Below are 10182 nucleotides of genomic sequence, written 5' to 3'. Positions count from 1 at the left end.
GGCCTCGAACTCACAGAGATCCACCTGCCTCTGCCTCCCAAGTGCTGGGATTAAAGGCATGCGCCACCACCGCCCAGCTTCCAGTACCTTCTTTTGGCCTCCTCAGGCACCTGCACTAGCATGTAAACAGACCCCATACAAACACATACATACATCACTAAAATATATATATATCCTTTTATTTAAGTGGGGGAACTACCACAAAAGTAGACAATTAGGCTAGGGAGATGGCTCAGCAGGTAAAGGCACTTGCCACCAATCCACCAGCCTGAGTTCAATCCCCAGGACCTACATGGTAGAAGGAGAGAACCAGTTTCCACAAGTTTTCCTCTGACCTCTGCTCAACTGTTATGGCACCTGCACGTGTGCTCCCCCACCTCTCTCTCTTTCTCTCTCTCTCTCTCTCTCTCTCTCTCTCGCACATACACAGGTATAATTGTTTAAATGTTTTAAGTGGAAAGGCATTCAAAATGCAAAATCCCTGAATCTCAGGAAATACTTCAGCTGACCATTATGTCAAAAAAAAAAAAAAAAGGCCACATTAACCAAGAAAGTGTCCCTATAATAAAACAGAAAAAGAGACTTGAAGAAAGTATTATTAAGTCAGAGACAAACTCCTGATTTGAAATAAAATAATGGAAAAAAAATAAGATGCTCATTGCAGACAAATATTTGGCTCTTTTGGAGATAATTGACACATAACGTCAAAAAAAAACTGAATATGAAATTTAGCAAAAATGCTTCTCTTGACATTACACATAATAGCAGAAATCAATTGGCAATAGTGTTAGATTAACATAAGCAGGCTAATTTTGGAGGTATTGCCGAGGATGCTTCCAAAACATGTCATACCTGTCAGTGACACAATCTTGGCAAAACCATTTAGACTAGACATGAATGAGCATCAAACTTCTAGGCCTCCTGAACACTCCAGATGGACTTCACAGGAGTGCTCCTTCACCGGGTCATGAGTGCATACTGGTTACTGTCCATTTTTCTCAGAGCAGAGTGGAGCCTCTCTTTGCCAGAGAACTACCAGTCTCACTGTGGCCAAAAAAAAAAAAAAAAAAAAAAAAAAAAAAAAAAAAAAAAAGAGAGAGAGAGAGAGAGAGAAAATGAGAGCAGATAAATTCTTTTGTGTGTGGTGTGTATGCACACACGGGTGGGTGATTGTGTCTCTGTATGCAGGGAGGCCAGAGGAGGACCTCTCTGCCTTTAGTCCCTTAAGACATGGCCTCTTGCTGAACCCGAAGCTAGGCTGGAGACCAGCCAACAAGTCCCAGAGATTCCCCTGTCTTCTCCTTCTCCCTCAGCACGGGGGTTACAGGCACAACCATGCCCAGCTTTTTGTGTGTCTTCTAGAGATTCAGGCCCAGGTCCTCAGGCTTGAACAGCAAGGGCTCTTCCCCACTGATCTATCTCCCCGGAGTCTCACTTTTGATTTTGTAGCTTTGGAAATCCCCAAACTGAAAGGAACAGTCATTTTACTAGTAATTTGAATAAAGAACAAAAACTTGTCTTTTACTCCGAAATGCATCATCTACAGTTCCCAGGGAGAAAACAGGAGAACCAACAGAATCCTAAAATGCAGGCATAAGACTGTCACAAACCCCGCCACCTCCACCCTGAAGCATTAGCACCACCTCCAATGTCTGTAAGCACCCAAACCCCCACAGAGCAGCCCTTTATTTTCTAGCAACCAATTGTTTTGTGTTTGGAAATTTTATTCACAACCTTTTATCCTACTTATTCCAGGTTGAATTGTTTCCCCTAAAGTGATATATTCAAGCCCAAACCTGGCAGTGTGACCTTATTCAAAGCAGATGTGATCCAGTTGCTCTCAGGTTGCCCTGGGGAGTAGTGGGCCCTAACCTCAAGCTTAGGTGTCCTTGTAAATATGTACACCAAGGCACACATAGAAAGTAAGGTCATGTGACCAGTGACTGCCAGGAACCCTCAGAAGGAGGGAGAGAACCTTTTTGGTTCTCCATACATCTCATGGCTCTGAGTGAGGTACTGTAATTTCAGGCTTCAGTGGAAGAAAATGACCTTCTGTTGCCTTAGGTCACCCAGTCTGTGGCATTTTGTTATAGCAGCCCTATAAAACTACTAACTGCCCTCTTGAAAGCAGATACAATGAATTACAAATGAAAACGTCACAGGGTTATCTCACCAGAGAGCACACAGACCCTCTGAAAGCCAGATGAAAAGTCGACAGTGCCGGCTGGTGACCGCACGGGGAACTTGCCCAAATCATGCAGCCCCAAACTGCACCATTCTTTTTCTTTTATGCACAACACCACATCCTGATTGACACACTTTGGTTAGCAGGAACAGCTAATCGTTGAGAAACCAAACTACAGGAGTCAAAACGCAAGGTCGGTACATTTAAGGACTTTCCTGGAACTGTGGACGAGTCTTTGATGGATGAGGTCTTTGCTCCCATCTGTGCAGGTGTTGAGACCTGTGTGCTGGTAAGGTCGGAGTGGTACCCCTAACATGGTGTCAGTGGAGTTAAGGTCTTATGGCCTGTTCCAAAGCTCCAGATTTAATATCCCTAGACAGAGACTGCCCTTTCTAAATGGCCTCTGCACGACAAAGGGTTAGACTTCTGAGAAAAACACTGGGAAAAAATTGCTGCTGCCCCTCAGAAAGGACCTGATCTGGCATAGTTAGGGGACACGGCAGCAGTGCAACTCCAAGGTCATGGTTCTTCCATTCCCATTCCACTTCTCAAAAGACAGCCCTGGCCCCCAGACTGCCATTCCAGCTCAGACCTGAAACTGAGGGTTCTCGGGAGTCTGCCACAAATTTCCCACTTCAGAGATGGACAGGGACTTCCCAAGGTGGTGGAACAAAGAGAGACCCTCGGCACCGACAGGTTTTATCCATGGTCGTGAAACAAGATACATTTTCAGATTCCTCGACTGTTTTCTGATTTCTCTCCTTTCTCCATGTTGCCTCCACGCTCTCTCCATCAACAATGAGACCTCTTAGTACAGGTCTCTCTTACCTTCATCCTTTTATTTCAGATACTCTGGGCTCCTGTCCCTTAATCAGAACTGTAGTAAGGAGAGAGCAGCTTGTTGGTTCCCAGATGCTCAGCCCCGAAATAATCACACAGAAACTGTATTAATTAAATCACTGCTTGGCCCATTAGCTCTAGCTTCTTATTAGTCAACTCTTTACATATTAATTTAACCCATTTCTATTAACCCATGAATGGCCACATGGCTGTGGCTTACCTACTAAAGTTCCAGCATCTGTCTCATTCAGGGCTACATAGTGGCTCTCTAACTCCACCTTCCTATGCTATAGGCCAAGCTAGTTTCTTTATTCATTCACCAATAAAAGCAACACATAGACAGAAGGACCTCCCACATCACAGAACAAAATTCTATTCCACCGTTTTTTTCCCAGACTGCAGCTGCTGCTCTGGTACCAGTGGATCTGTGAATCTGTGATCCCTTAACTGATGCTGTTAAGAAGAATGACAAAAACAACAAACAAACAAAACTTTTTCTTTATACACTTCAAAGGGAAATTTTAAAAAATCCTTTCTGGTACTCAAGTTTCCTTCAAATCATCAATTCCAACTACTAAATTCACAGACATTGGTCCTGCAATCCTTACAGTTTGATCAGCCCAGCCTGTGTGATCAGGAATAAGAACTGGGGCTGCAGCTACCTGCCGATGACAGTGTATCACCTTTGCAGAAACCTCCATCTGCTTGGAGGGCGACCTGTGTGATTCCACAGGTGGCATCTGTCCGTCAGTAGGACGTTGGTGGTTCTTCTCCACCAAATATTCATGGATCCTGTGCATTTGGAGCAATTGTTGGGGTCTTCAATATCTAAACTACTATTCTTCCATGCTTCCTCAGCCAGAAAACCTAGCTGCTCCCCTCGTCCCCAAAGAAGATCGATTTAGATCAGCTGGGAGAACTTGAGGAGGAATAGAGCCCATTCCTTCTTCGGACAGACTGTGTCAGCCATGAATCCCACCATGGGAATAGAGCAATGAGAGAACTAAGATGAAATTAGTCTAAATTCATTGGTTGCCACGGGCACTTGTATTGCCCTCAATTATATTTTCTTAAGCAACCAAGCGGGAGGCTTGCTGGGCTGCAGCTAGCTCTCCCATCCCCCACATAAGTACTTACGGATACAGAGTACAGCCTGTAACAACACTGAAAGAGAAAGCCATCTGTTTCTCTCAGGTAGATTATGGGCCATGTTTTTATTGCCTAGGTTTCCCAATCTAGACCGATGGCTTCAAACTCTATTATAAAGACTAATTGTCATTTTGCTCCTGATCATTGTCTGTGTTGCCGATGACTGATGTGTCCTAACCAATCTTAAATGCTTCTTTGTGGTCATTGTTACATCAGAGTTTCAACAACTGTTATCACAACAGGAAGATAAATGCTGGATCAACCATGGGGTGAAAAGGATAGTTTTCCCATGTCAATCAATAGCATCAAAGCTTTTTTTCTTTCCGCTTTGGGATATAGAGGCAGAAAACCATGACATCCAGGCCAACCTGGGGCTGCATAGAAGGATCTTATGTTAAAACAACATCAAGAAAAATCACATGAATGTAACTTAAAAAAAAAACAACTCAGATCAATAGCACCTTGAGAGTAGAATAAACATGTATATCATGATTAATATCTAGTGGCCTGACCAAAATGGGAGAAAAAAAAAAAAAAACGGGTTGGGGAGGACCAGTCCCTGGAAGTCAGAAGGAGGCCAGACTCTCACAGGGAGGCACGCCGTTCCCGTGGTTCTTCTATTAGATCTAAACCATCTCACAGGATCCCAGTTTCGGGCAACACACTCTAGGGCAATCATAAACCATGAACAATCAAGGTCATTTCATAACACTGTCTGAGCATAGAAAGAAACAAAGGTACTTCGTCACTCACCAGATACCAAACACCTTCTTTACAAGCTAGAGGCACAGATTTGCTCTTCACCCAATGGAACTCCAGCCTCTCTCTAGTCACCTCTCCCTGTAGATGACATACAGTCCCAGAGGGTCCTGGTTGTGACAACATCTTGTCTGGAGTGTGACTTAGTTCTTTAGGTTCACCCTAGAGTTACTGATGAAGCCATATTCCTCCTCCCTCCTGGGTCTTGGATTGACTCTGACATCAGCTTTTTTTTCTATTTTATTTTCGAGACAGAGTTTCTCTGTAGCTTTGGAGCCTGTCCTGGAACTTGTCCTATAGTCCAGGTTGACCTCAAACTCACAGAGATCCGCCTGCCTCTGCCTCCCGAGTGCTGGGATTAAAAGTGTGCGCCACCACTGCCCAGACGACGTCAGCCCTTTCTAGGTCCTGGCTTGTTCTTGGAAAATAATTTCCCATCTAGTATTTTGTAAGTAATCCTTGCTTTCCCCTCTCCTTGCCCCAAATCACTGTATGCAAAATGTCCCCTTCAATAATTACAGCAATGACAACTGGAAGCACAGGAAGTTTGGGATAATGAGACTCATTCATGTCTAAAACTGAGAACAAATGATACTTCTAGAAGGTTCCACTGACATTCCTTTCTTTCTGGCCATTTTTCTACAGTCTGTCTCCATTGTTAAACTTTTTCTTTTGATTCCTTTGGCATTGCTTGTGGAGTTTTTGTTTGTTTGTTTTTGTTTTTCCCTCGTCTAGGTAAATATGCTTCTTCTAATTTGGAATGTTTCTTTACATTGTGTCGGTCTCTGTTTCCTATTACTTTCTTGTCTCTTAATTTCTTCTACGAGTTTCATCTATTTTGCTGCTTATGCACTGAACACTCTTGAGACAATAACATCTGAGCTTGTGCTTTGCTCAGCTGGAATGCCTTGCGCCTGTTAATAATCCTTTCTACCACCAAACTCCCCTGATTCTGCCGCCTGGATGTCAGCGATGCTTCCCAGCACAAGGCTCTTCATTGGCTCTTCACCACCCTCTCCCTTTGTGAGTAATGAAACTGTTTTTTTCAAAGTCTTCCTTCCTTTATGCCTTTTGTACTCTGAACCCTTTTTTCTCCTTATGCGATGTGTTTGATGTCTTGTGTGTATGGTTAAAAAGCTTATGATTATGGATGCTGCCTGCAATATTGAGCCTCTTGATTTTTTTTAATCTTCCCCTGATTAAATTCATATAATGATTAAGTCTGCTTGTCTTTTGTAATTCCCTTATCTTTATTCTTACTAGGTTCCCCAGGATTTTTTTAAAGGCCAGAAACAAAAATCCCTCTATTGTTGTATCTACTTTTAGTCAAATATATTTTCCTGGGACCATTTTGGTTTCCTAAAAATTGTATTAGATATATTATTTTGGCAATTTCAGTATCACATGATATAACCATCTCTTTGATTTAATTTAATTTGCTATCAAAACTTTAAGCTCTCATAGAGTTTTGCAGCTGGAGGAGACATTGTTTATGACAGCGCTCTCATTTTGCAGAACAGGACTCCGAGGCCCAGAGAAGTCAATCAAGGTATTTTTGTCCAAAAAGCTAGCAGCATATTAATGGCAGAGTCAAAACTGGAAGCCTGCTTCCTGACTTCCTGTCTGTGGCTCTTCCTACAACAGAGCTCCACTTCCATTTAAAGGGTTGCTCGTGTTTGCCGGCTGTCATTTTCATACCATGTACATCCTCCCCCTCTCTCCTTTAGTATTTGAGCTTGAAATGCCCGCAAAAGAAAAATCTTCCCATAAAAACCAGAAATAGACTCCATCCTTCAATGTCGCTATAGGCCCCCAGAGTTATTATTGACAACATGGGCAGTAAAAAGTCCCTGGGTTTTATTTCCAGATCTTCCTTCATCTGGTATATAACTTTGGGGATATTTGCCCCTTGGGCTTTTCTTCTGTGTTGGATTGCAGTTCTAGAAAGACTCAGCGTAAGACCCCTTGGATCTAAAGCAGGTATTCCGCGTCATTGGGGTATCCAGTGTAGGAAAATGCACTTACTTTTAATCCACAGATTTGATCCTTATGCCTTTTATGTTAATGGTGGCTTTCTAAACCTCATCAATCACTTCAGTCTTTCCCTTCCTTTTATCCTTCTCCTCCTCTTCTCCTTCCTTCCCTCCCTCCCTTCCTCTCCTCCTTCATTTCTTTGGTTTTGATGAAGAAAAGAAAAGGCTGATAAACAAGGTCTCTAAGCTTAAGTAGCTTTTCTCTGTGAGATGGGACAGCCAGACACAGGCCCAATGAGTGTTCCAGGGCCATGGGGATGTGCTCGTCCCCAGGGAAAGCTGAAATGAGAACTCTTGGTCTTAAACTTAGGCCTGGTAGTAGAGAATGAGGGGGTCATGTCAACTCTCTACATAAAGTTTGATCAGCCTTCCTGATCAATGAAATGCTGTGTGTACATCTTTAATCTTAGTCTTTCTTGCCTTTAAGGAATTGAAACCAACTCAAGTCAGGCATGAAATGGGAGGTGGATCTACTCCGGACTTAGGCCTGGGTCACAGAGTTTGGGAAATCTGCACTAAAATAAGGTGCCAGGCCTAGGACATTCTCTGCAGGAAGTCGAGGGATTTCCTTTGCTGCAAGACATTCCAAGAATAGGTTTTTTAGATTTGCCCCCCTCATACCCCTGCTGCCAACCCCCAAGCCTGAAATTTCATGAAGAGGCCCCAAGAGATTCCTAGGTGAGTTAGGTACTCATTCAACCGAGACTTAAGATAAATGGCATCAGAATAATGACAAATGCACATATGGATTTGTGTGTGTGACTCTACTGTCATCGATAACTTCCACAACAGTATTGGCTCAAATTCAAATGCCCAGAGACCCACAAACATATGTACTCATAAGGTCTAAGAAGTGGTCCTTGAAGTGTGTGAACGTGTGTGCTTTCGCACTTGGTGGAAGCCAGAAGATGGATGTCAGATGTTTTCCTCAATCTCTCTCCACCTAATTTTTAAGGCAGAGCCTCTAGTTTAATCACAAAAGTCCCCGATTCAGCTAGACTGGCTGCAGCAAGGGATCCCCTCTGCTTCTGTGCCTGACTCTTAGATTCTGGAGGCTGAACTCAGGTCTCATGTGTATGTGGAAAATGCTTTAATTTGGGCTGAGTTATCGCCCCAGCCCCAAACTTTGCAGTTTAAAAATGATTATATGACATACTTTGGCTTTTCCAAGTTGATATCCGAAGAGAGTGCTCAGGCAAGTAATAAATAATATGCCGTGCTTCATGCAGAGGAGGGAGAATCAGTGAAGACAAAGGAAACCTATGCCAATCATTTCACCCAGGAAGCAGAAACTCTGAAATACCCAAGGTGAGCTTTGAGAGGACCTACTGAGCAATTGAAAGCGATCAATTCTGTCAAAAAGCGAGCACAGAAATGAATGAATGAATGGAAGGATGTTTGTATGTGTTGTGTTTTTGTTTGTTAATTTTATGACCAAGTCCCTGACAAGGAAAGGGGTTACTTTGGCCCATCCTATTGGGGATGGCACAGTGGCAGGAGCTTGGGTCAGCTGGTCATGTTGAACTCAGTCTGGAAGCAGGAAGAAATGATTGTTGCCACTCACCTGGCTTTATCCTCCTTCCTGTTTTAATCCCACTGAAGCCCCGACCCCACTCCCATGATCAGGATGGGTCCTTCCCTTTTCAGTTAATGTCCTCAAAGACAGGCCCAGAGATGGTTCTCCTAGGCGATCCCAAATGCAATCAAGTTGATCACAAATATTAATAATCACAGTTTGTATCTGAGAAACAAATGAGGGAGGCCAGTTGAACTCTGTAAAGAACACGGTATTGTCTGTGCTTTGCAAATACCAAAAGAATGGCCTTAAGTAGATTCTTTTTAAAAAGGTATTTTATTTTTAGTTTTGGTTGCATGCGTGTGTCTCAGCATGGGTGTGCGCATGTGCTTTCAGGGGCCTGTGGAGGACAGAGGTATGGGGTCCCCTGGAGTTGGCATTATGGGCAGTTGTGGGTCATCCAGTATGGGAGCTGGAAGCTGAGCACCAGTCCTCTGCCGGAGCAGTACTCTTAATTCCTGAGCCGTCCCTCCAGCCCTGAATCTTCTTAACCATAGGAAACTTAAACACACGGGGTGGGGGGGAGAACAACAGAGACAAGAGGAGCTGACAAAAGTGTGGGAGTTGAAAATCAACCATCTACAACGTGGCTGCCTGATAGGAGAAGCTGCACAAGGCCTCTGGCGAGGAGCAGGCAAAGCATCCTACCTTCCCTTGAGAACCAGACACGCAGTCTCACTGAGTACAGGAATAAGGAGGAGACTAAAAACAGGACATCCACTGGAGGTCTGTTCTCTCTCTCTGCCCCATCTCTGCTTGGCAGCCCCATTATTCTGGTTGTTTGGGCCCCAAGCCTGCAATTCTTTATCCACCTTAAACACTATAGGTGGTCCATTAGCAAACCCTATTGACTGGGTCCCGAAGCCATCTTCATAGTATGTTTAGTTAACAAAGAAACCACAAAACAGAATATGTCTAGTCCTGTCACCCTCTCCAGTTGCTAGATAGGAACACCATTACTTCTCTCCTGTGTCGACTTATTTTTTATTATGTAAAAACATTTTTCATACAATATACTTTGATCATTTTTTCCCCCTGTCAGTTCCTCCCAGATCTTCTCCATCTCTCTATGCACTCAATTTTATGTTCTTTCTCTCTCGTTCAAACAAACACAAAAATAAAACCAAGAAACACCCCCCCCCAAAGGAAGTTAAAATAACCAATAAAACAAAAGTGCCCAAAGAAATCCAATTGTGACACACAGTCTCCAGAAATACCACTGGGTTCGCTTTGTGCTGCCCAACGACTCCTGGGTATGTGGCCTGCCCTGCAGTGTTAATATTAGAATCACCTGGGGCTGCCTCTTTGTTTCTTGCTTTCTGTTGTTTCAAGCCAGCCTTTGTCACCTATTTCTTTTTTTTTTAATTTATTTATTTATTGAGGATTTCTGCCTCCTCCCTGCCACAGCCTCCCATTTCCCTCCCCCTCCCCCGATCAAGTCCCCCTCCCTCATCAGCTTGAAGAGCCATCAGGGTTCCCTGACCTGTGGGAAGTCCAAGGAACGCCCACCTCCATCCAGGTTTAGTAAGTTGAGCATCCAAACTGCCCAGGCCCCCCCAAAGCCAGCACGTGCAGTAGGATCAAAAACCTATTGCCATTGTTCTTGAGTTCTCAGTAGTCCTCATTGTCCGCTATGTTCA

The sequence above is a fragment of the Microtus ochrogaster genome, linkage group LG2 (genome assembly GCF_000317375.1).
Source record: "Microtus ochrogaster isolate Prairie Vole_2 linkage group LG2, MicOch1.0, whole genome shotgun sequence".
In the NCBI taxonomy this organism is placed as follows: domain Eukaryota; kingdom Metazoa; phylum Chordata; class Mammalia; order Rodentia; family Cricetidae; genus Microtus; species Microtus ochrogaster.
This window is presented reverse-complemented; position numbering follows the sequence as displayed.